The sequence below is a fragment of the Ambystoma mexicanum genome, chromosome 1q (genome assembly GCF_040938575.1).
Source record: "Ambystoma mexicanum isolate Mex_15411 chromosome 1q, UKY_AmexF1_1, whole genome shotgun sequence".
Taxonomy (NCBI): Eukaryota; Metazoa; Chordata; class Amphibia; order Caudata; family Ambystomatidae; genus Ambystoma; species Ambystoma mexicanum.
The window spans coordinates 1,115,604,869-1,115,632,567 of NC_090922.1; positions in this window are offsets into that span (position 1 = coordinate 1,115,604,869).

Here is a 27,699-nt window from a genome sequence, read left to right on the forward strand (position 1 = left end):
AGACAATGTCCATGGAAGACAATAGATATGTACCTGAGTACATGAGTATAGTTGAGTAGCTGTTGAGATGATCCGGATGTAGACAGCAAATTGATGTGCAGAGCGGCAACCAGGGAAGAACCGCAAGACATAGAAGAGAGCGGTATCCAGTAGCGTTACCAATCCAACAACCAGACGATCACGACAAGAATAAGGGATGAGGCGAAGCAATCCAAAATTCAGGCAAAAGGTCAAAACCAGGAGTTCAGAAAAGGATTCGTGTAGGGAGACACGAAGAGAAAACGGAATGAAACCGCGTGTAGCTGGTAACGCTAATTAGCAGCAACGAACCCCTTGGAAGACAGTGGTTTTATAGTCGTATGAGGGGCGTGCTTGCTGTACGTCTTCCACGTACAAGACGTGTCAGGTGACCTGGAGTGCGTCGAAGTTTGTACAGACGCCATGGTAGCTTGTACCTGGACCATAGAGGAGCCTGTAAAGAAGTTGTATTCTGCAAGGATGCCGGCGGGGAAGTCTGAAGTGTAACACGTGGCCAGCAGCCATCCGATATGGAAGAGCATTGTGTGAGCTCTCGCATGATCTGCCAAAAGATAAGCTTTCTACCCGTTCACAAGCTGGAATAAAAGTAGTATTGGGGACCGAAATCGTACAGGAGCTGCCAGAGAAAGTTTCGCGGCTCAAGAGCTCCTGGGTGAGGAGGAAGAGCCGTGTGTCTCCGAGGTGCTGAAAATCCAACATTGCGCCCGCAGCCTGAGGGTCAGAGGAGACAGTGACGCCAGAAGCAAAAACCATGCGGCAGGCAACCTCTGCACTTAGGAGGCTGCCCGCCCACTCATAATAGCGGCAAAGGGGGACGAGCTCTTGCAAATGATCGCCGCTAAGCACCCGCAGCAGACTAAGTGGAACCCTGCTGGAAAAACAGAGTGCGGCTCCACCGAGATACGAATGATGCAACTCCTGGAGGGAGAAGCCAAAAGGCAGCAAGAGTGGTGAAGGAAGCGAGAGAACGCTGGGTGACTGATAGTGTAGTGACTGATAGGAGGGTGCAACACGTGGAGCGAACAACTGAGGGCTGAAGACCAAGACTCCTGAGACTTCAGGCTAGTGAGAGAACGATCTTCGCCTGTAGCCAGGGAGAATCGGGTGAGAAGGAGTGGCGGGAGGCCCCTGGGTGCTGGGAAGACCAGAATACAGAGTGCTCCAGAGTGGGGGACACACAACGGCAGACTGGAAGTGACCCCACCCCATGCGCACAATTTAATACGGGACCCTAGCCCCATCCAGACTTTGAAAAGGCCCATGGCCGGTGGACCACGGCCAGTGGTGGCTGGTGAGGGGGGAGCCCAGAGGCAGCACTGAGACGCTAGCAGGAGGCCCCGTGGCGGGCAACTGGTGCGACCACCGAGAACGATCACATAAGCAGTCTGGCACGGGTGCAGGAGTACTGGAGACCAAAAACAACTATCGGGGTGCAGAGTGTGCTCAGTGCCCATCGACCAGGGGAGTGGGTGACAGTGAGACCCACACAGAATGAGCTGAAAGTGAACAGAGGGAACAGACCCCAAGCAAATTTTTAAAAAAGCGACAAACCACAGTGGCCAGGGAACCTCGCACGCATACTGGATACAGATGGCAGACAAAAGCAAGAAAGGAAAGGGCAGGCAAACTGTCATGGAAGCTTATGCATCCGGGGTCACCCTCAACACAGCAGGTGACCATGCAAGAAGAGGGCCCAATCTTGGCAGCTATAGCAGCGTTGAAGACAGCGTTGGAATACAAAATTGACTCGGTCATTGTCGACGTAGGCCTACAGCGACAAGACGTAAGAGCACTCGCAGACCGCCTGGGAACAGCAGAACAGCAAGTGCAAGATAATACAACGGACATAGCCAGCACCCGCACCCAAGTGGAAGAATTGAGACATAAGGTGAAGGCCCTGGAACACTGTGCAAAAGATGCGGAAGGCAGAGCTTGCAGGAGTAACATAAGGATACTTGGACTCCCAAGGGAGAAGAAGGGAGACCCCACAGAGTATGTCAAAAACATGCTGCTGCAAGAAGTGGGTCCAGGCACGCTGTATGAAGGATTTACGGTCAAGAGGCACACACATTTCTAAGGAAGAGAACCCTGCTGGGTGCCCTCCAAGACCGATAATAGCTAAAATACTACATTATAAAGACAAAGAAAGAGCCCTTGCCTTTTCCAGTTAAGGGGGAATCATTAAGAGAGGAGCCTCGACATTGGCAATATACCCTGATTATACTACCGTGGTCCAGCAACAAAGAGCACGGTTTGGCCAGTAGGCTTGGATGGACACACAAGGGATACAACAGCTCCCACATAGAAATGGTGATGCACCATAGCGGATTGACACTGGACACAATTTGATGCAGGAGGACATAATGTGGGTACGTGGAAACAGAGACACTGCAGTAACAGCAGGTGCCGCAAGACGGCTGCCCCGGAAGCGGCTGAAAACCCCAGTTGAAACCTTCGGATGTCAGTTTTGAAAGGTCAAGCTGCTGCACGTGGCCCGATGGAGGAGACGGCAGCGAGAGAAGCAGCTAGGCCTGAGCAAGGACATTAACGCTGGGCCATTGTTTGATCTGGGACTGTTTTTGGGGAGTTATCAGTGTAATAGGGACGAGGGCGGGGGGAATAAAGGGGGGCACACCGGGGAATGTATTGGGGGAAATGTTTGGTTAGACAAGTGGAACCATAAATACGGAGAAACAGACAGAGAATGCAAAGTTGCGGAATGTAAGAGTGAATGGGACCAACAAGGCGAGATGATTACAGAAGAAATCGGACCATGTCATGATAAACATAAGAGCACACCGCAGCCTAGGTCTGCGATGGGGATATGTATGCATTAAGCAACACTTGGGGGACTGATGTGGCAGTGGAAGTCAAGAGGCCTGGACATAACCCATTATGCCAGTACCTGAAGGGGTTAACATAATCACTTGGACCGTGAGGTGCCTAAACAATTATGTAAAGAGACTGCGACTACGTACCGACCTGTCCACTAAGGGCATCAAAGTAGTGATGCTCCAAGAAACACAACTGATGGCAGAGAGGCAGGCCACACTAGCTAAGAAATGGGGGGCAAACCATATGGCTCACCCTTTTAGGCCTATGCAAGGGGAGTCCTTGTTTGGATTGCGCCAACAGCCCCTTTCCAGCTGCTGGGGTTCAAAAAGGATAATGAGGGGAGAATGGCTGTCGATGGTGGGAAAATGGAGAGGTCTGCTTTGTAAATATATATGCCCAAACCATGACCCCACGGTCTTCTTTAGATCATTATATACAAGGCTGTCCATATACAGAGAGGCAATATGGGTGTGGGGAGGAAACTTTAACTGCACTCTAAATCTGGTGTTGGACAGGTCAGACACTAAATACAAAAAGTTGGCACTGCTGACCAAAACCCTCAGAGGCCTGTTACGAGATTTGGGACTGGTGGACATATGGAGAGAAAGACACGGGCCAGAGCGAGCCTACTCGCACTTCTCAGCCCCATGCAGTAGATTATATGTACACGGGGAAGAAACATTGAGGAATTTTGAGCACATAGAATAGAAGGCTACGACGCTCTCAGATCACGCCCCACTGATAGCGAAATGGCAGGGCAGGGACCAGAGACCCGAATACCCAGCTGGTGCCTGTGAGCGGAAGTCTTGCAGGAAGATGCGTTCAATGACTACCTGAGAGATCAAATAGAGGAATACATTACCATCAAAACAAACAGTGGAGCACAAAGGAGTACGGTTTGGGACGTATTCAAAGTGGTCATGCGAGGGAAAGCCATCTGGAAAATGGAAGGCCTCAGAAAAGAAACAGTGAAGGCCCTGGAGGATATCGAAAATGAAATGGCAAAAGTAGAGGGCACAGAAAAAGGAAAATCCATGTATACAGACAAGGCAAAAGGGGGTAGTAGTGACGTGAATGAAGCAATGTTCCAAATAGACCTTCCGAGACTCAGGGAGGACCAGACAGTCGAGCTGGATGCACCACTGACGCTAGAGGAAATAAGTGAAGTTGTAAGAGAGCCTCCTACTTCCAAAACCCCAGAACCAGACAGACTCCCAGGGGAGTTCTACAAAACATGTATAGACATACTGGCGCCCAAATTGCTGAGTGTCTTCACAGAGGCACATGAACTAGGAGTACTACCCAATAGCCTGAGAGAAGCCACCATTATACTGATCCTCAAACCAGGTAAAGCACCACAGAGTTGTGGATTATATATGACCCTCTCCATGGTAAACCAGGATTGCAAGATCCTGACTGCGGTCCAAGCAAATAGATTAAAGAGGGTAATAGGAGACTTAGGACACACAGACCAAACGGGGTATGTCCCAGTGTGAAACACCACGTGGAACCTGCAAAGGCTACACCATGTAATAGACAGCACTAACCACCTGTCGGACGAACGCGCAGTCTCATCATTGGATGCAGTCAAGGCCTTTGACTCAGTTTATTGGGACGGGCTGCTAACCGCCCAGGCACACTATGGCATAGAGAACATCTTCTTACGATGGGTAAAGCTGATCTACACAGCGCCCAAAGCCAGGGTAAAGACAGGCAGGCAGATCGACGAAGCATGGGAGGTACAAAAGGGCACAAGGCAAGGCTGCCCATTGTCACCAATGTTGTATATCCTGGCTATAGAACCACTGGCTGTGTTTCTCAGAAAGGAATATGCGGAGGCAGGAATAGCTTTGGGTGGAATGGTGCACCTGATTTCCCTGTATGCGGATGACATGATACTGTATGTAAGTAGGCTGGAGGACAACCTACCACACTTGCTGGATGTCATAGATGAGTTTGCCAGGCATCAAGATGAACCAAGAAAAATCCTGTCTGTTTCCACTCGCAGGGCTTCGAGCCCTAGGGAATCAAAAATTGCCACTATTAGGTGTCATGAACCCTCTCGGTTGGCGATGGATGCCGTTGTTACGGCTTCGTCGCCATTAAACACTGCCACCACGTTGTTCACGTTTCTCTGTTTATGGTCTAGTGTTTTCCTCTGTTCTTTCCTCTCGCCTATTTACTTCCTGCTACCCATGGTTCCTTGCGTTGCAACCGTGTCCTTTCGTTTTCACGGTGAGACGCTTCCAGTGCTTTTTCTTTCGCTCGCTCCTTTTCTCCACTTTTGGGGATCTCCTCCTCTTTTTCTCCTTCCTCTCTGCCGGCTCCCCCTTTTCGCCGGTTTTCTCTCTGCTTTTGAGTCTCCGCGCTTACCTGCTTTCTGCCAGTGTTCTTTCCCTCCTTGTCATTTTTTCTCTGGGTGAATCTTCGCATTGTTTACCTCGAGGATTCCCGATGCAATTTAATTCTACTACAACTATGGCTACATATCTCATTGCAATCCACGGCCAGCAGTTCTACCGCGACACAGGGGTTTTTTCCGCCTTCAGGCTTTTTCCCCTTACCCGCCTGCATACGGGACCGGAGCCGAGGTGGTAACCAATTCAGAGTTCCACCACGGCTTCGTTCCGTGTCAGAGCTCTAACAACGAAGAGTAAAAAGGATTACCTTGCCCACCGACACGGCGTCGGAGCGTCACACCCTGAAGACTCAGGTGAGGAGAGTGGTGCATCGGGTGGGAAAGCGGAGCAGTTGGACAATACCCCTACGGTAACCTCAAGTCTTACACAAGGTTGTGACAGTTTGCAATGCCAGAAGATACCAATGGCTACTCCAGAACAGCTGCAGGATCAGATACAAGAGCTATGAAAAGCGGTGCAGACTCTTTCTCAAGAGCTTCAGACTGTTAAGGCAGAAAATGTTGTATTAAAACAATTGGTTTCAGGTAGAGAACCTCCCCCTCCCCCAGAATTGCCACCGGTGGCCCTACCTTCGGGGAAGTTCGACGGTTCTCCCAAGAAGCTTAAAGAGTTTTTGGAAGCTGCCACTATATACTTCACTTTCCGCCCTCGCATGTTTTCTTCTGATCAGGCTAAGGTTGGCTTCCTCATTTCGAATATGGTGGGCAATACCCTTGCGTGGGCTACTCCTCTTGTGACAGGAGAGGATTCCGTTTTACAGAATTACGGGAATTTTAAGGCTCTTCTCAGAGAGTCCTTTGAAAGACATGAGCTCACCTACACTGCTTGTGAGGATCTCCTGGATGTGAAACAGGGATTCTCAGACCTCCTCACTTACATCACTAAGTTTAAGACCCTGGCTGCAGGGGCTGGCTGGCCTGAACAGGCACAATTTGCCATTTTTCGTAGAGGTCTTAAAGAAGAGATAAAGGACGAATTAGCCCGGTATCCCCAACCTGCCTCTTTTTCTGATCTTTTATCCTCTGTCCTACAGATTGAACATCGACTCCAGGAGAGGCGTAATGAAAAAAAACGTTACAGAGAAAATCCCTCTACCATCGGTACATCATCCAACACTCTTCCTCCATCTTCTAAACAGAGTGAAGAACCTATGCAGATCGGAACCACCCGAGCACCACTCACCGCAGAAGAAAGAAGGAGACGGAGAGAAAGAGGTCTTTGCGCCTACTGTGTGTCTGACAAACATCTGCTCAAAGACTGTTCCGAACTACCTCAACGGCGTTCGGGAAACGAATCACCCCGGTTTTGAAAGGGACAGAAAACCGGTGGTTATCTAAATCTTCCAGTCCCTACATTTCATTGGCGTTATCCACAAAGAAGACACCAGAAGATTCCAGACTCATGGTTATCAATATCAGCGTGATGATCCAAGACCAGCTCGTAGAGACTTTGGCACTCTTAGACTGCGGAGCAGCCGGTAACTTTGATGATACCTTATGGGTTGACAAGGTGGGCCTCAAAAGGCTAGCAAGACTCGAAGATCAGAAGGTGGAGGGTGTAGATGGTACTCCCTTGTCTTCAGGACCAATAACGCAGACTACCGAGGAGCTAGAAGTCCGGATTTCCCAGCATGTGGAGAGTCTAAAATTCGACATCATTAGAGCTGCCCATTTTCCTGTTATTTTGGGGATCACTTGGCTCAGGAGACATAACCCACAAATAGATTGGGTATCTAATTTGCTACGTTTCGAGTCTGAGTTTTGCAAGAAGCATTGTATTCATAAACAATCTTATTTACAACTACAGGTCACCCCAGCTTCTTGTCAAGAATCCTCAACTGTCCATAATATGGCACATCTTGGTGAGACTTTCAGAGAGGTTTTCATAGAAGTCAAGCCAGCACCTTTGCCACCCCATCGTCCTGAGGACTGTTCTATCGATCTTGAGCCGAACGCCTTGGTTCCGTTCGGTCATATGTTTTCCTTGTCCAGATCCGAGAAGGAGGTCTTACGAACTTACCTGGACGTGAATCTTCACAATGGCCTCATCCAACAGTTGAAATCCCCTGGCGGGGCTCCCTTATTCTTCATCTCCAAGAGGGATTCCAAAGAATTACGACCTTGCATAGATTATAGAGGTCTCACAAGATTACCTTGCCCACCGACACGGCGTCGGAGCGTGAGACCCTGAAGACTCAGGTGAGGAGAGTGGTGCATTGGGTGGGAAAGCAGAGCAGTTGGACAATACCCCTACGATAACTTCAAGTCTTACACAAGGTTGTGACATTAGGCCACAAATGGCAGACGCAGACCATTTGCTACATGGGCATTGCAGTACGGCATTACTCAGAGACCTCACATAAGAGCAATACGCAGAAAGCTGCGGATGGTATGGCCAGCTCCATGAAGTTCTGGAGAAGGCTGCCCCTCGGATTCACAGGGAGAGCAGCTCTCCTAAAGATGGTTGTACTCCCCAGGCTCATATACTGATTTACTAACGTGCCGTACAATATACAGGCAGTCGTCTTCCGAAAACTGAACGAGCAGGTCAGGGAATTCCTGTGGGAGGGAGGCAGAAACAGAACCGCCCTGAGTACTCTGCTGAGGGTGGGATGAAGGTGCCCCACTTCGAAAGGCTACTACTTGGCGGGCAGTTGCAAAATGTGGTGCGATGGCTGGGGGACGAGACCTCCCTGGAAACGTTACTGCTACAACCCCTGTTGAAGCAATGCTTTCTGAAGGAAGTACTGTGGGTAAAGGCGCCCGCCTTGGAGCGACCTTCTCAGTTGCTGCAGTTAGGTAAAGATATATGGCACAGAACCTGGAAACATCTGGGCCGCCCAGATCCCTGTTCGGTGCACATCCACCTGGCAGCATTAATAGGTGAACAACAGGGTGCACTGGCGCAGTACAGGAGACTCTGGGAAGACAGAGGAGTGGCCACTATCGGGGACCTTGTGAGAGATAACGAACTGATAACCTTCCAGACCTTGATCGATGAACATGGCATCCACGAAGTTCAGTTCCTATTACACCTAGGCATGGTCAGGAGAATTAGGAGTAGATGATCTGGTCCACAAGATGTAGGGTTTAACGTGACAGTAGACACCATGTATGATGTACCTGAAAGGATATACATGGTCTCCAGACTCTGAGCTGTTTTTGAACAAGGTGGGGGAAACAGACCTTAAGGTGTGCCGTAGGTGGGAGACAGACATTGGAAGAGCGCTGACAGACACAGAGTGGAAAAGAACACTGCTTTAAACGAAAGTAGTTTCTAGAAAATCTAGATTTAAACGTACCCAATTATATGTCGCTCATAGAGCATATATGACCCCACACAGGTTGTCACTCATACCGGGAACAAGAGTCTAGGTTTGCCCGAGATGCGCGCAGGAGGGAGCAGAGATGATGCATATGTTTTGGGGGTGTCCGGTTATTCAGAAATTTGAGGGCAATAGCAAATAGGGTGACACGAGGATGCATTCAGATGCAGACATGGCCCCCGGAGTGTTCCTTGCTGGGACTGTTCCCTAGGGGCGGAAGATTAAATGCCCACTTTGCCAAAATGAAAGATTTAATCTGCGTACTAGCGAAACGCAGGATTGCCATGGCATGGAAATCGGCTGTGGGCCCCAGACTAGAAACCTGGTGATATGATATAATAGGTTGGCAGACTTAAAAAGATGGGCACTGGCAGAAATAGCGGTGTGGCTCAGAGCGCTGCAGAAGGGAAAACATGAAAGGGGAGAGGGGATAGAAGCATGGAATACTTTGAATATATTCCAACCTGAGGTATGTAACCCCTATTGAATGCTGAAATAGACATGTACCTGTCCCACTGTAATGACATGGCGACACGTGTCTTGTATTTGTTTGTTTGTTGGACAATGATAACATTTAAACAAAACAAAAAAAAACAATTTAGGCAGCACTACCATCTTGGCACGTGCCACTTTACCAACCAGTAGCAATGGAAACTTTAACTTGGAGATCTTCTGATCTAGTTCATCTCACTTCACAGACACGTTATACTTCATATTATCTGCTTTTGTGCAGCGTTTGTGTATTCCTAAATATTTAACAGGGTTATGGGCTGATATTAATTCTGTAACTACAATACATTCTGGTGAGGGTGAGGGAAACAACTCTGGCTTATCCCTAGCCCAGAAACCTCCCCAATTTGTTCAAAGGGGTCTAAAACCACCATGAGTCCTCATTTTAGGTTATTTACCCCATGAGCCACTATCCCTATGTTATCCATGGTCTCTCGAATTTTCTGAGCCAAAGGCTTGATTGGAAGGCCAAATAATAACAGTGATATGGGGCATTCCTGCCGGGTACCCCTTTGTGGTGTAAAATGCACGGACAGCATGCCATTCACCATCACAGTCGCAAGTTAGTCCGTATACTACAGTTTCATGAGCTTAATAAACCTAGGCCCAAGCCACATATACCTTAGCAACTCCCTCAGATTTAGCCACACAACAGAATCTAAAGCTTTTTCTGCTTCCAATGTGGCAACCACAGTTTCAGAGTCTGGAATCCCCAAACGTATATAGTTATACGCCTCCTGATGTGGCAGGTGGGTCTACTAGGGATAAATCCTGCCTGGTCTGGGTGCACTAGCCTAGGCATATGTGTCGAGAGCCTGAATCACTATAATTTTCCCATCTATGTTTAGCAGTGATAAGAGAAGTTAGGAGCCACAAATAGTGCAATCTTTACCCGTCTTTAGCAGAAAAAAGAACAATTATAATTATCATAATTTCCCTCATTGATCTTGGTAATGTGCCCTGTTCAAGCAATCTGCTAAACGCTTAAAATAGTATTGGGGAGATCAAATCAGTTAGCGCTTTGTACAATTCTATACATAGCTTATTAGGGTCCAGCGCTTAACCTGAACTAATGGAGGTAAGAGTGCCCTTAACTTCCTCCAATGTGATTTCGGCCTCCAGTTTTTCCAGAACCAACTTAACCAGGTTAATCTCCTGAAGGTATGTACACAGTTCATCCTCTCAAGGTGGCATGTCCTGCATATACAGCTTATAGTACAACTGTTAGAAAGGATCAAAGATATTACTGTTTGTACATATAAACAACCCCTGTTCTTGTGCTATGTTCTCTATTAACCTTGGGCCACCCCTTTTCTAAACATCCAAGCCAATATCTTCCCTGGGCACTCCACATCTCTCTGCATATGTCCTCGCTGTAGTCTTTTATGGCAAGTATTTTGCTTGCCTTGCAGGTTACTCAATAAACCTGGATTTCCGCTACCTGATCTCACCAAGTAGAGGCACAACTTTGGTGTCAGTCTAACCCTTTCAAGCTCTCCTCAATCTCTCCCTCTAGTCCCTGCAGCCCTGCGTTATCGATCTCGGGTCTGCAGGCTACATTGATATGCGTACTCAATGGTCAAAATCCTTGAAAACCTCCCAAACCACATCTATGGGCACTTCAACATTGGTGTTTCTCTTCAAGAATTGTGAGCACCGAATACCTTATCTGTTAATATATCAGGCTTAAACCTCCATCTGCAGCTACATCTTTTCCTCTCATCATAATTGAGCTCCAGTTTGACTGGGTTATGGGCCGGGAGGATGTGGGGCTAGAATATGCCCTGCTTAATTTGACCTACTACGAATCTCAACACCAGTACCTGATCAATTCTGGACAGGTTGTCATATAAGCCTAAGTAAAAAGTATATTACTATTCTCATGGATGGATTACACTCCACAAATCTGCCAGCCTATGCAACCACATGGCCAGCCTAACAAGCCGAGCAGCTTTAATGAATAGTCTTATTCGCTCAGCAGATCTGTCCAACTGTGCATCTAAAACCGAGTTAAGTACCCCACTGCAATCCACACATCTTCTAATGAGTTATGACCCAGTTTGAAAAGCACTTCATAAAAGTCCAGATCGTCATAATGTGGGCCATAAACATTGACCCGGAGACATTTCTGCCTATTGACCAAACCTTTCAGTACTCTATCACTTAGTCACATGAGTGTGCACACAGTGCAAGTTGAATCTTACTGTTTTATGTATCAGCATTATCACACATCTGGGGCTTGATGTAAATGAAGGAGCATGTTTACGTAGATGCCTCTTGACCAAGTAAGTATTTTCTTTCATTCTTTAGACTGGCGGAGAAGGCCCCTGACATTCCAAGTAAACACCATTAAACAAACTATTACCTGTCTGCATCATACATACTTCAAATTTACTCATCCGAGTACACCAAATGCAAAACCACCTGTTTTTAACATTTATAGGATGCCATCCCTCCTTCTCCCACCGTATGCATGTCATATCCCTCCTGCACTTAGTTGTCCCCACTAAGAGATAGTAACATTAAACATCAAAATACCTTCATGAGGTAGCGCCACATCCAGGCGTACTCAGTTGTTCCATCATAATCTCAACATTCGGAATAGCCAGGCACAAATCTGATTGCTCCCTTTCCCATCTTCACATTCCCCCCAACCTCTCAAATGTTCCATCCACTCACCTGCCCCCTCCCACTAACCCCCAACTTTGCCCTACCATCATAAATGCTCTGCGCTAAAGTCAACCAGCTCAGGACAGCGACAGCCCACAATTCCACTGCCCTCCCTGTTGCGGACATACTCCAAATCCTCCTCGCCACTACTGCATTTAAAAACAGTACAATTACACCAGTTAAACATGTGGTTGATAGTTCTACAATTACCTCTACAGACCTGGCGTGGGAGGCAGTGTAAAATGGGCCCAGACAACTCCTGAGCGCTTAAGAATGACTCCTGCACCCTAAAAACAAGTGTGTCACACTAAGGCTTCAGAGCCTAGTCGAATAGAATCCACTAATGCATTGAGTGTGCAAGGTCCTGCAGCTGTCCATTTAACATCCATAAAACATTTTTTTTAAATATTTTTTTATTTTAAACAAACAAAACACCAAATATTACAACTTTTCAGGACGTTCATAGTCAATCAAACCATCACATTATACAGTATTATTCTCTGTCCTCCCCCCTCCCTCCCCACAAACTTGAGCCGGCTCATCCGTGTCATCTACAGGGGCATTTTCAGGAATCTCAGTGCTTGTCGACTCGTCAGAGTCTTCTGTTTCATAATTGACCTGGTGGGGGTTTGCCATGGAGGTCACCAGTTGCCTCCAGGCTATCAGGGGGCCCACTTCCTCCGCTCCCCTACTGGTGGCAGCTTCAAACCATACCGCAGTTTCTGCTTCCGCCCATCTCAAGAGGTCCGCCCACCATGTCTCCAATCTAGGCCTATGGGCCGCCTTCCAACACATTGCAATTCTGCGCTTGGCCAGGATATAGGCCAGGTCCTTCATCTTGCTGATATGCTTTGAATTACGTGGCCTGGGGAAATTCCCGAGCATGCATGCTCAAGCAGACCCCACATCAAGCATCACTCCCCCACCGGCCATTTTCGTCTTTATTTCTTCCCAGAACCTGTGCACCTCAGGGCAAGCCCAGAAAATGTGCAGCAACCCCGCATCCTCCTCCCCACACCTGGGGCATTTCTATATAGCCGAGCCTCCAAACCTGGCTACTCTCCCGGGGGTCAGATAAGCTCTGTGGGTGACATACAACTGGATCTGCTGGAGTCTCGCATTCCGGGACACCTTTTTATGGTACCTTTGAGCTCTATCCCATTGTCCCTCTGTCATGGGTACTCCTACCTCCTCCTCCCAGTCCTGCCTCAGTTGAAGCAGCTCCTTCCCTGCCTTCGCTCTCAGGAGCTCATATATCCTGGATAGGAGCTCATATATCCTGGATATTTCATGCCCACCCTCCGAGACATCATACAACATTTCCAGGATGGCATCAGGGTCTTCTGCTAGCACCGTCTCAGGCCACCTCTCCCTCACCCGTTTCATGAGCCTGGTATAAGTAATGTATTGGCCTCTATGCACCCCTGTCTCCTCCTGCAACCTCTGAAATTCCAATGCCTCCCCTTCCTGCCATATGTCTCCGAGGGTGGCCAAGCCCACCGGTAACGCCACCAACGGGACCTGCTGAGAGAGCGGAACCGGGTCACCCACCATTCTCCATGTTCTGCGCCAGACTTCCCAGCCCAGCCCCAATAGTCTCCCTCTCCCCACCATTTTATTTTTATGCAGCCACACTGTCGCTCTCAAAAAGTATGGAGCTGAGTCACCTTGCAAAAGCCTAGCTACTGCCGAGTCCTCTGCGGACAGCTACCTGGCCACATACATCAGCTGCCCCGCCAAATAATACAGTTAAAAATTCGGCAGGTTTATGCCCCCCTTATCACATGTGTTCTGTAGTTTCCACAGGGCCACCTATTCCTGGAGTTGCTCAATATGAAGCCCCTGCAAATGCAACGAATTCTCACAAAGAAGAGTGTGGGAATCAAGTACGGGACATTCACAAAAAAATGCAAGAGCCTGGGCAAAACCACCATTTTGAGCAGGGCTGCTCTCCCCATTATGGCTAAGGGTAATCTAGACCAGAACGCCATGCTATTCTTAATTCCCTCAATCGCTTTCTCTGATTGTGTTTGGGCTCTGTCTCTATCATATAGTAAATGTTTACGCCCAGATACCTGAATGTCACGGTCTGCCAGGGTATTTGCAGGATGGGTAGCCTTTCCAGTGGGATATTCTTATACCTTCCCAAGGGGAACAAACCAGACTTCCCGGGGTTCACTGATATGCCCGAGAGGGTGGCATAACGATCCATCACCTCCAGCACATATTGCAGGTTCTCCTCCGGGTAGCGCAAGTAGAGGAGCATGTCATCTGCATACAGTGATATCAGGTGTGTGCCACTTATCGTACGAATCCCCACCTCCCCGTATTGTTGCCGCAGGCATATTGCCAGTGGCTCTAATGCCAGAATGTATAACATGGGTGACCAGGGGCATCCCTGTCTGGTCCCCTTGCTGAGTTGCCATTTATCTGAAATTGTGGTTCCTGTTTTAACTCTCCCAATTGGGGAGCTATATAACATCTGGACCCACCTGATATATCCTGGTCCCATTCCATATCCTTTCAGGGTCACTTTCAACCATGGTCACCGCACTGAATCAAAGGCTTTAACCGCGTCCAGCGACACGATAGCCAACTCGCCCGAGTCTTCCTCGGTATGATCAATGATATGGTGCAGCCTCCTGTGGTTGTCTGTGATATTCCTACCGGGGACATAACCCGTTTGGTCTGGGTGTATCAACTTGCCAATTACCCTCTTTAGCCTATTGGCTAACACCGCCCTAAGTATTTTACTATCCTGATTGAGCATGGACAAGGGCCTATAGGACCCGCATTCCACGGCCGGCTTGCCTGGTTTCAGGAGTGGAATAATCACTGCCTCGCGGAGGGACATCGGCAGTTCCCCTTGCTCGTAGGCTTCATTAAACATGGCAAGCAGCGGCTGAAGTAGCTCCTGCTTATATGTCTTATAAAACTCGCTGGGTAACCCATCCGACACGGGCGCTTTACATGTGGGCAGGTGTTGGATCACCACTTCCAGTTCGTCCGAGGTGATGGGGTTGTCCAGATCTGCACGTTCTAGGTCATCCAAGGTGGGCAGCCCCATATCCTCTATTGTTTCCAGCATTTCTTGACTCATATCCTCTCCTGTGTCCTCATATAATCGTCTGTAATACTTGAGGAACTCCTCGTTTACCCCCTGCTGAGTATTACAGATTTGATCTTCCACGTCCCTGACCTCTCTGATCACCAAGCGGGGGGGTCTCATTCTTGTACAACCAGGCCAGTAATCTACCCGGCTTTTCCCCCCCTGCGTGTAGCCTCTTCGTGTACTTCTTATAATTTAATTTGCATAATCTGTCCCAGAGTTCACTGCAAGCTAACTAAGTCCTTTATCTTGGCGCTGTTCTCTTGGGTGGTCCCCTCATTTTGTAAAAGACCCTCCAGCTCTCTTTCTGTTTCTTTCAGTTCCCGTTCAATGCCCCCTTGGAGCCCTTTAGATTTTGATATAGCTACCTCACGCACTACCACCTTAAATGCCTCCCATACTGTTCCCACAGAGCATACACTGCCCGTGTTAATTTCAAAGTATTCCTCGATGGCCTCCCTCAAATCTTCTCGAAATCCTGCATCCTGTAGAGCCTCAGTTCTGAGCCTCCATGTCGGGATACGCGCTCTGGGGGGTTGATGTCGCCACTCTACGACCAAAGGCGAATGGTCGGATAGTACCCGTGCCTTGTAGTCCGCTCCCACCATTTCTCCCACTATCTCAGCAGCAGCAAACACATAAACCAGCCTTGTGTGCAAGTCATGTGGTGCTGCGTAATGCGAATATTGCCTATCCATTGGGTGCAGCCTTCGCCACACATCCTCTAGGCCGAGGTCTATCAACATTATCCTCAGCATTTTAGCCGCTGGTGCCGGCTTTCCTGATTTGTTATCTGACCTGTCTGTTCTGGGATTCAGGGTGCAATTGAAGTCCCCTCGGCACGCCATTGCGCCACCCACCAGGGGGCTAATCTTACTGTATAGGGACCTGAAATAAGCCGCTGTATCATGGTTAGGGGCATACAAATTTATGATATTCACTACTCTGTTCTCCAGGAGTCCCGCCACCACCACCAGTCTGCCCTCTGGGCCACTTGTCGAACTGAGCAACTGAAACGGCACGTGCGGTGCCACCCATGTGATCACCCCTCTGGCATATGCCGAGTATGTGGCACCTATGACGTTACCCTTCCATTTTCTCCTGACCACCTCCAACTTCTCCTTGGTGAGGTGGGTCTTCTGTAGCAAAGCTATGTCAATATGCATCCTCTTTAGGTACAGCATCACTTTATTACGTTTTAGATAACTATTGAGGCCCCGCACAATCCAGGTCGCCACTCTGAGATTACCTGATGCCATCTACTCGATGTACTCCCCATCCACCCTCCCCTCCGATGCTTCCCATGATGGCCCGTTTTCCGACTCTTATCCCTCCCAACCTCAACAACTCCCCCCCTCCCTTTACCCCAACTCTGCCCCACTGCACACAGCCCTTCCCCTCCCCCCACCCTACCCAACCCCAACAAATGCCCAGCTCCATCCCTGGATCTCAGGCCCACCCGCGTCTGGTCCTTTCTCGTGACCGAGGACTAGGACCCCATGGGGCGTCACCGATCTAACAGTGACCTAACTAAGTATACTACTAAGGGGTTCAAGGAATGTCTCCCAGGAGCTCCCACACATCTGATTAGGGCTGTTGCACCCAACGGATCCTGCCAGCATGTATTTGCTGCAAAGCACTCCCCAAAAGCTTAATTTAACACTATATTCAAGTCCCAATGTCTTAGCTATGTCACCGGATATGACCCAGCTGCATGCTACTTATCTTCAGCGGCTCCCATCTGCATATCCGGTTCCTGAGGGCGACCCTGCATATCCAGCCATTCCATAGCATCCTTCGGCGTCTCGAAAAACAGGGTTTTGTTCTTGTAGAACACTTTCAATTTGGCTGGGTATAGTCCGGGTACGCTGTGATTTTTGCCGACCCCCTTTCGATCGTTCCTCCCCTCCGAAAAAATTCGAGTATCTTCTCTCGATCTCGATAATTCAGAATCTTTGCGATCAGTGGCCGCGGGGGGGGGTTTCTGGCGGCGGTCTCCTTGTCAAGGCCCTGTGCGCCCTCTCAACTGCAAACCCCTGGGTCAGCGCCCCGCCAGTTATCTCCTGCAGGAGCATGGTTTCCACATATTCTGTTGGGTTAGGCCCTTCCATTCCTTCTGGCAAGCCGACAATACGAATGTTATTGCATTTGGCGCGCCCTTCTGCCTCCTCCGCCCTGTCCTCCAGGTTGCCCACTCGCTGCACAAGGGCATGGAGCTCCGATCCGTGGGCGGCATATGCCGCCGTGTTCGGGGCCTTCTCCGTTTCCAAGTTTCCAGTGCGCTCTGCAAGCGTCCGCACATCCTGTCTCAGCAGATTCACTTCCTCCTGGACCGCTCCGATCTTGAGGTCCAGGCCCACTTTCAGTTTGTTCATTGCCTGGCCCAGTTTGGTCTCCCAGGCAACTTTCAAGTCTGCAATTGCTGCCAACACTTCCTGGATCGTGCCCGGTGTCTCCGCTACTGCCGATATTAATGTCCTTACTTTTGCCCCCCTCTGCACCCTGGGGCGTCTTGGCATAGGCCTCCATCGTGGGCTGTTTGTTCCTGGGTCTGACAATTTTAGAAGATATCCTGTTGTGTTGTCCGGGCGTAAGCCAGCAGCGCCTACGTGCAAAAGTCCATGTGGCGTCGGGCCACTCTTGGCGTTACAGGGGCCGTTGCAGCTGTATTCAGATGTGTCCTTATTGCTCGCCCTACCCCTAGAGTGGGCTGTGTCCTCCCACGTACCTGTGCTCACGCAGTGTCATACCACCGATCTCTGCTATAATCCTGCAGTAGCCAGTGGTCATGTGCACTAACTGGGCCATCGCTCTCCCACTTCGGCACTCTGTCGGCCTCGAGGCCATCCAGCCCACAGTACAGCCCAAGGTGTTCTGTTCACGCTCCTAGATTAGGGAGGCCGCCTTGTATTGTATCTGGGGACCAGCAAGTGCCCCGGGTTAGCCTCCTTTGCTGACTTGCTTCTGTAGTTTGTAATAAGGTCCCACCAGCCTCGGACCTAGTTCGCACACCTCAGTGCTTTCTGTCCCTCTTGGACCCCTCGGTATTGTGTTTTCCTCAACCTCTAATGCTCTTAGAAGGCGGCCCCCTGGAGCGTGCCTGGTCCCCTGTATTCCAGCACACCTCACAGCACTGGCCACCGCACTTTCCACAGGCAGCCCAGCTTTCAGTATTATAGTTTGTGTGGGGCCTCTGTCTTGAACTGTTGACAGCCCCTTTAGTTCTTTCCATTCACTCCATGTATCCAAAGTCTGATCCGCAGCGTTCATGAATGCTGCTGCTCACTCCCTCTCACCAGCCCCAGGTTCCTCACAACATTGTTGCCTGCCCGTTCACGAGCACCATAAGCCGAGCGCCACGCTCGTTCGTTCCTCCCCTGGGTGCGCTGACACAAAGCATCTCATATGAATTCCTCCGACGTTCGATCGCACTTCACCGCGGGCCCAGCGTCCACCGCCAGTTCGCTTGTGCGCGGCGGGTACAGACCATATATGCGCAAGCTCTGGGTGTGCGCGTCTTCAGATGCCGTACTACCACAGTTGTTTTACCCAGCCCGCTAGACTGATGCGCGGCCAGTGCAGCCCGCCTCTCTCTCTCCACTCCCAAGCGCCTCGGCCCCTTCGAGTCCGTGTCCTAGAGCAGGGTACAGCCATCCATTGCAAGTTCCGGCCGGGCTCTGATTCCGTTATCGCCGCGGCACCCTCATGTATCTTGATGATTCCTTTGTTCCAGCCGCCATTTTGTTTCCTCTTTTCTCTTCGGGGCTCGCAATTTCCAAACAAGTATAACTTTGTATCTGTGCATCACGCGTGCACCAAAAGTTCAGCGAGTGCGCTCTCTGCTCTCTGCTTTCAGAATCAAGGATGTTGATTTCCAGTGCTAGCAGGCATCCGTGCATGCACTTTTCCAAAGGATCATCACAGGATCGAAGGAGCTCCTCCGGAGCACGTCCTCTTACATGGCCGTCCTAGCCACGCCCCTCAACATCCATAAACCTTATGTGTCAACCCATCTCATACCATATACCTATCCGGTCACAAGGTGTTACCTCTGCCACCATTGCATTACAGCTGCGTCACCTTTCTTGGTCCTCTTTGGTCCTCTTCGGCACCACGTGACCCGACCACCCCCCACTGTTTCTGATGTATGGCCAGTATCTATACAACATTCAAATCCCAGCCATAGACACTTCATTGTACTATGGCAACCCGTTTATCAAGTCCCTTGCCCCATACCCAAACTGCTGCATCTCTGATCCATTATGTTCACCAGAACCGCACTGGGAGCTGGAGCACACCAACCATTGGTGCTGAATCCATGTTAGGGTTCAATTGACTTAATGCCTCACTTTACAGTTATGGCAATTAGTCACCATCAGTCGCAGCTATCCGCCAGTACTTGCACAACTAGGCTACAATTCCGACTTGTTGCCTTATTCCGTTATTCCAAAGAACCTCCGACGCACAAAAGTTAGCATCTATTAAAATTAACTTGTCTATCTTTTAACACCTGAGTCCTCCTTCATTGAGCTTCAGTTGCGTTCTGCGCTGCTGCTGTACTCTCTGGTGGCCTGAGTTTCTGTATATTTGGGCTTCCAGACAGGCCGATCATCCTGTCAACATATTTTAGTGCTGATCAGTGAAGAATTGAACAGAGTCTCAAACCTCCCATAATTTCTCAAGATCTTACATGGAGTATTGACCATTTCTCACTTGCAACGCTGTTTCACCTTCTGAAACCCTCTTCAAGCATTTTGCACAGCAGTAGTGTAATCAGAGTAAATACTAATTGTTCTGTTCTCCACTATAATTAACACACTTCTCTTTCCACTTTCAAAATCATGTCTCTGTCCTATTCAGGCTATTATCTAATTGGGGACGGTGCCTGCGGTGGTTGTGGCCGCAGCATTTGATGAGCCCATTCCACCACAAATAAATTGGACAACTGCGCTCTGGTAGGAAACTCAATAATTAATTTCTCTATGTACGTGCCAGCAGCATTGTAGATTAACTCTCCACCATCCCAGAAACAGAGGTTGTTGTGGCTAGATTGACCCTCTTGGTCCTCCAGTCTGGCCTTGATCTGCTTTACATTGTGGTCGTACTTCAAACCTGCTCTTCCAGTTTCCCCAGTGTGTCCTCCAATACCCACATAAAGGTCTCCATATCAGTTATTCCCGCTGCAAAGGCATCCTACCTTTGCTGCATGATATCGATTTTTATCCCCACCAGGTCCTCTTGGTGAGATAATTCTTCTTTCAACTCGGTCATAGCATTCAGTATCACCAATTGTTCATCCAGACGAACACCCACACTCTGTTCTTGGCAGATACCCATCACTGCATCTGAGCGCAGTGACTGACTTGTGGTCAGGGCTTGTCGCAGCTGTGTCCCAGAGGGTGGCAAATTCCACTGTCTTCTGCTTTTGTTGTTTCTTCCTTTAGTCTGCTCTTTGGCCACCTTGGATATAATAGTTTCTTACTAAGACAGCACATTAGAGAATTATAAGTGTTAATGTCAGGCAGCAGAGCTCATCCTACCTGTGTCTGCATCACGCAAATCTCCATTAGCAAAGTATTAAATGGACAACCCTTCCCTAAAGCCTGTTAGTAAAATAGGTATTATATACCATTACCCTTAGCCTAGGCAGTGATTTATTTTGATTTTAAAAAAAGACGCAAATAATTTACTACTTGTGCCAAGGAGGGCAATTGTGTGATGGTTTTTTCGATTTTTGGATCCTCCTGGCAACCTTTTTTTTTTATAGATGGGATCCATGATAGCCGAAACCATGAGGCTGGTACTATGCAAGAGATAGGGATGCGATTAAACAAATGCGCAAGTAGTCAGGCCAATTTTTCTGGATCCCTTTTCATTACCACATTAGGAGGTCCATCGGTGGTCAGTTGCCCTTGATGGTTTTGTCAGAGAGATAATAGCTTCTAGTTCCATGCTTTAAAAGGCATAGACCCAATTTGGTAAATTGTCAATATTTAAACCTGTCACAGAATCCATACAGCTGGTGAAAACATGCCTGATACATTTTTCACAGGTACCCTTGGATATTTAATTAACCTTCCTACTATCAGACAGTCTGCCTCTGTTAGTAATAAGAGGCCAAAATTGTTTAATCTCATGAGAAGATAAAATATTTGGCAGCCATTTCCACTCCTCACTCCGCTGTTTTTTCTGGTTTATAACCGGTTCTTGAAACTGTGCGAAAGGGCCTTTAATCACTTTAACACAAAGCAGGCCCACCACTTAAGAAGCGAGTGCACGTTTGTACATAAAGCAAGTTTATGTTGCTTGACTGGGAGGGGTTAGATGATTCTATAGAGTCAAACTAACCCGAGTCTCCCTGAACCACACAAGTTGACACATTATATATATTTTACAACATTTAAAACTCTCCCATATATATTATTACAAACCACCCCCCACACATGATTGGTCAGAACCTGTACAAAAGAAATCCAATCTTTCTCCAATTTCCCCATTCTCATTGGTCACAGTTCTCTTAACTGCCATCTTCAGCTCATGTGTACAGCACACCCCCTTTTAGGATTTATCCATGGTAGGTCATGACATCATCACACAGTTACACATTCACATATAAACATAGGTTATTACAAGTCCCAGCTGGCCTGAGACCTCCTAACCCCGGACTTAATTGCACATGGTTTGCAAAAGTACTTCACTAATATGGGGCGGAGAAGAATAAATAGATTTCCTTTAAAATGGTGATAACCATCTCACCCGGGGGCGTGGCCAGCACGCATGGAGTGAGGACGTGCTTTCCTCGTGCTCCTGCCCGAGATCCTACAACGGACCGAATCGTTCGGCCAACTCAAGCTGAACAAGCACACTTGAAGTAGCTACGGGAAGAAGAACCGTTTTCCTACCCTCGACCAAGTTTCTGCATGAAAATCGGACCAGGATAACTGTTATTCGAGGCGAGCAGAGAGGAGGCCCCCGCCCAACAAGTTGGCGGCGCCCGCGGTTCCTATCTGAGGCGCACTGTTGGAGAGCGGATAGCCTCCGGAGGGGAGAGAGAGAGGCCCGCTGCATCTGACCCGGCGATCCGGCGACACCCTGGGGAGGACTGACCCCCGCTGCTAGCTGCGGTCCAGGTTTCTGCCTCTGGGACCGTGAGCCGCGGTCGCCGCGGCCGAGGAGTGGGGAGCCCCACGGTGGCAGAGAGGAGGAGACTGAGGAGAGGACCCTCCGTGCGAGACCGCAGGGTGCGCCGTCTCCCGGGACCCCGCGCCCGCAGCGTGGAAGAGGGGCCCCGAATGGTGCCGGCTGGTGGGAGACCGCGAGAGACACGAAGAGACACGGAGAGGGAAGAAGACGATGGGCGGTTCCCTCCGGAACATCCACGAGCTGACGACTCCCCGTTAGCGGCGACGACCCTCACAATCGACTGTACATAAACATCCCCGCAGAACGTGAAAAGGCCGCAGAGTACACCCAAAGACAAGAGATTTCGCCCCCCCCCAAAAGCAAACTAAAAACCGCGACCATGGGCTCCTTCACCACGGTCAGGGCTAAACAACAACAGGGAACAGAAGCAGCAGACGACCCGACGGCCAAGGAGGACGATCCAACAAATATGCAAGTGCTACAAGCTATAGCAGCGCTACAAACGTCCATCGAAACCAGGATTGATGAAATCAAGCCGGACATGCAGCTGATGAGACAGGATGCCCGTAACCTTACTGAAAGGGTGACTACAGCAGAGGCAACGCTGCAAGACAATGTTAACAACACCACAGAACTTAAATCTAAGGTCCAAGACCATGAATTGAAAGTAGCGCGGCTATAAGCACGATCAGAAGACGCAGAAGGACGCGCCCGCCACGGCAACATTCGAATCCTAGGGGTACCGGAAGACACGGAGGGCCCAGACCCGACTGAATTTGTAGAAACGATGCTATTGCAAGAAATTGGGGCCGGCAAACTGACCAAGGGCTTCTCGATGGAACGGGCCCACAGGTCACTACAGAAAAGGCCCCCCCCGGGCTACCGACCGCGCCTGATAATTGCAAAAGTCTTGAACTTTCGCGACAGAGAGACTATATTGAGATTCTCAAGAGAAGGAGGGGAAATTGAGAAACATGGCACCAAAATAGTCATTTATCCAGACTATACCCCCACGGTACAGCGAGCACGGAACTCATTCGTGCCGGTGAAAGCTAGGCTACGCAAACTAAACCTTAAGTACATGCTGATGTACCCGTCCCGCCTTAAGGTACTATACAAGGGGAAAGCTATCTTCCTTGAGACCCCGGCAGCGGCAAATATGTGGCTTGAGGACAACAACCTTGCAGATGAAAAGGAAAGCACTGCGCAGGAAGTCACAGGCCATTGAATGCTCCTAGCAACAGGAAAGAATAAAGGTTCACACAACTGCCGAATGAACACTGGACCGCTTGAGATTTACAACTCCACAAACGCTACGACGGGCAGGAGCGCACCGACCCATGCATATAACAACGAAGCCGACGCACCCCCCTGAAACACGTGAAGGCCGACTGCCGACACACCACCCACACCAGGAGGCCCGGAAGGATCGGGTGCCCCTGAGCGCTGCAAGTTTGAGGCAACTGCTGGGGGCAGTTCTGAGTTGAAAGGTTTGTTGCCTTCATTCACTAGAATGAGGATTGTTAATGTTAGTAAGTCTCCAAGTGACACTGATGGGGGAGGAGGAAGGGAAGGAGGAAAGGAGGTGGCTCGTGCCCCAACTCCAACACAGACCGACCCCTGGATAGCAGGTCCAAGCCCAGGGGCTGCCGAGGCAGGGGAAGGGGGGGGACAACGGATCCGTTACTGAACCCCTATGGCCGCGACCACCATAAAAATAATGCCATGGAATGTAAGGGGTCTGAGGACTTATCTCCGAAGAAACAGGATTAAAACCTACCTGCACAGAAAAGGGGTAATGATAGTATTACTACAGGAGACCCACTGCACGGCGGACTCTGTGACCAAGCTACAAACACATTGGGGAGGACAGGGATTTGGCACCACTTACTCTAAATACGCAAGAGGGGTCTACACCTGGATCCACCCACAGCTCCCATTCGGGGTGGACATAACAGAGATAGACCCGGAAGGTAGGTTCATCGTAATTTGGGGATTCATTGAACAGGAAGCAGTATGCATCATGAACTCCTATCTCCCTAATAATAACATACCGTCCTACCTGAACACACTGTACCCCAGAGTTGCACAGTATAGGAACGATCTCTTTATTTGGGGGGGAGATTTTAACTGTGTGCAGGTCCACACCACAGTTGGGAGGCCCATCGACCGCTACGGCAGCACTGTCTGCCATGTTGGGGAGGCTGGACATGATGGATGTGTGGCGGGAAAAGCATCCTGAAGCACGCGAATACTCATTCTACTCATCTCCACATAAGCTACACACAAGACTAGATTATATACTCATAGACAGGGAACACTTACCCCGGGTGGAGGGAGCACAATACCTGGGGAGGACTATCTCGGATCACTCCCCGCTCCTGATAACATGGAATCACAAAGGGCCCAGACCCCCCATTCCCATGTGGAAAATGCCTACAGACGCCCCGAAGGACCCAGCCTTCCGGGAGGAATTACGTGATTCTATTGATGCCTACTTAGAGGTTAACACCGGTAGTGTAGCACACAATAGCACAGTGTGGGAGGCTCTAAAGGTGGTGACGAGGGGAGAAATCATTGCAAAGACGGGAGGTATCAAGAAGCTGCTCAGGAAAGAACTAGACCTAGTGGAGCGGCAAATTGAGTGACTCGAAACGACTTCCGTAGATACCCAACAGAGAGAAGAGGAGCTTGTAAAACTAAGAGAGAGGAACATAACCGCGTGGAACAGGCTGGAAAAGTTTGACTATACTGCCAGAACGAACAGAGCACATGTTGAGGCGGACAAACCGGGCAGGTTACTCGACTGGCTCTGCCGAAAAGAACACCCCAAACACCTCACCACCTCACTACAAGATGAGGATGGAAACACACACTACACACAGCAGGGTATAAATGATACTTTTACTCGCTTTTACACACACCTGTACTCACATGAGGAGCTGGTCCCCCATAAACGGTTGGTAGAAACATTAGAGGAGATAGGGCTCCCTAGGCTGTCCCCTGAACAAGCCGACTCCCTTGAAACAGAAATCACGCCCGAAGACATTACCGATGCAATTAGATCCCTGGCCACAGGCAAGGCACCTGGTACTGATGGGTTGCCAACAGAGTTTTTTAAAACGTATGAGTCCTCCCTGACCCCCCTATTACACGCAGTGTACCAGGAGGCATACGAAGAAGGAATACTACCCGAAAGCATGAGGGAGACGCTCGTGATTCCGATCCTGAAGCCCAACAAGCCGGCAGACCAATGTGACTCATATCGCCCGATTACAATGTTAAATTATGATGTTAAAATCCTGACTACGATTTTAGCAAAGCGGCTGTCTAGAATAATAGGGGATATAGTTCTCCCAGACCAGTGCGGCTTCGTGCCGGGCCGCAATACATCCATGAACCTACGCAGGCTACAACATATTATAGCGCAAACCGATAAAGACAAGGACTCATACGCACTGCTGTCCCTGGATGCAGTTAAAGCGTTTGACTCCATCTACTGGGAGTGGCTTGTGGCAGTGCTCAGGGAGTTTGGCTTTGGCCCCTGGTTTATCAGGTGGATTAACATCTTGTATGCTAAGCCTAAGGCAAGGGTGAAATCTGGGACGTATGTGTCGAAGGCCTGGGATATATGCAGGGGGACTAGACAGGGCTGTCCACTATCCCCAATGCTTTATATACTGGGACTAGAATCCATAGCTGTCTACTTTAGAAAGCAGTTTTTCGATGCAGGCATAAGGCTGGGAGACGTGGATCACATCATCTCACTCTATGCGGATGATGTTCTCATTATACGTCAGGGACCCACTTCTCAACGTACCAACCATGCTAGAAGTATGCTACCGACCCACTCCTCACTCTGATGTACAATTTTGGAGAGGGTGGCAGACCCATTTCGCAAATATATGGCCACCTGATCGACATACCAAATCCTCGGAGTATGAAATGAAAAGCAAATGGGAGGTGGACATAGGCCGGGAAATGTCTGAAGGGGAATGGAACAGAGCTCTTACATTCCCCAAAACGGTGTCCAGGAATCATAGATTCAGACAGATTCAGCTAAACATTCTGCATAGAACTTACCTGACCCCGTGCCGCATAGCCACCTTCAATCCCCAGGCACAACCGACCTGCAACTGGTGCATGGGGGAAAAAGCGGATCTGATCCACATGTTATGGGAATGCCCCAGAACAAGGGCTCTGTGGGAGAAATCCAACAAACCTGCGAAAAAACAGGCCTGAGCAAATATAACTGGACACCCGATGAGTGCCTCCTGGGAACCTACCCCAAACCAACCAAACTCAAGCATGCGACAAGACTCATGGACATATCGTGCATACTGGCCAAAAGAACTATCGCAATGGCTTGGAAAAAACCTATGGGCCCTCAGTTCAAACTATGGCACAAAGAGATTGAACGATGGGTGCTAGCCGAGACCGTGGCATGGGAGGACTCTGTGGCCAGATCCACGGATGACTCCAGTATGACACTCGAGGCATGGAAGGAACTCACCAGACACATGTTCCACCCTTCGGATGACAAACCCCCTTGAATTGGAACTCAAACTAGGCCCATGAGGGACCTACCATAAAGCCAGCAGCAGCGGAAGTGCTGCAGACGATAGAGACCTTTCGGAAGCCCTCCCTCTTTTGAAGTTGCCAGATGGTTCCCCTTCGCTCCCACCCTCCCCCGTAGCAGATGACGCTATATGAAACGGATAGAATATGGGGACAGTTATGTTTGTTTTGTTTTGTATTTCTATTTTCTTGAGGTTAAGTTAAATATATGACTATTGCTATTTGAGAAAGGAACTATTGCACACAACTTGTTTGATATTATTGAAAATGCCAATAAACAAATTTGAAAATAAATAAAATAACCATCTCACCCACCCCGGCCTGCTGACGTCTTCGGAACACTCTAATCTAAGCAACTACCAATTCACCACGCATGGCCTTCGGTCACATCCGGAGAAAACAATGGAAACGCATGAAGTATTGATCAAATCTGGCCTCAGGTGTCCCTTCACCCCAGGTTTATTGCTGGTCAAAAGCAAATGGCAGAATCCCCCTGGTCAATAAATAACAAGCTCCCATGCATTTAAAAGATTGAATTGTCTTTGCTGTGATACTGCCAAGCCATAAAAACTCTGGGCCAGCCTGTTGGCTGACCATCTGCTTAATGTCACGGTTACTCATTAACTTTCCTTCAGCCTCCAAATCCTGCAAAACCAGGTTTTCTAAGTCACTCGGAATTCACCACGCAAACCCTGACTGCAAAGTTTAACCAATTTATGAAAATAGCACACTGCAAATAGATTTGTAAAAACCCATGTATGTGTATCAATGCATGCATGCATGTCTAATAACTACTGTGTCTTCTTCACAGTGGGTTCTTCGTGGCGAATCCACTTTCTCGCATGCACATTCTGAAGCTCCTTGTTGCCCAGCTTCCAGGTGCTTCATTGCACACCATACCCAGATTGTGTCTGCGTGGGTGCAAATCTTAAATATGTGAACTTTTTAAACTTTTTAATTTTTTTTAACTTTCTTTATTCAATTTTTCAGAAACAAGTAAACATAAACAAAACATTTCACATCCAGTCACAGTTGCATTTAACATAAGCACGAAAAACCCAGGCCCATAA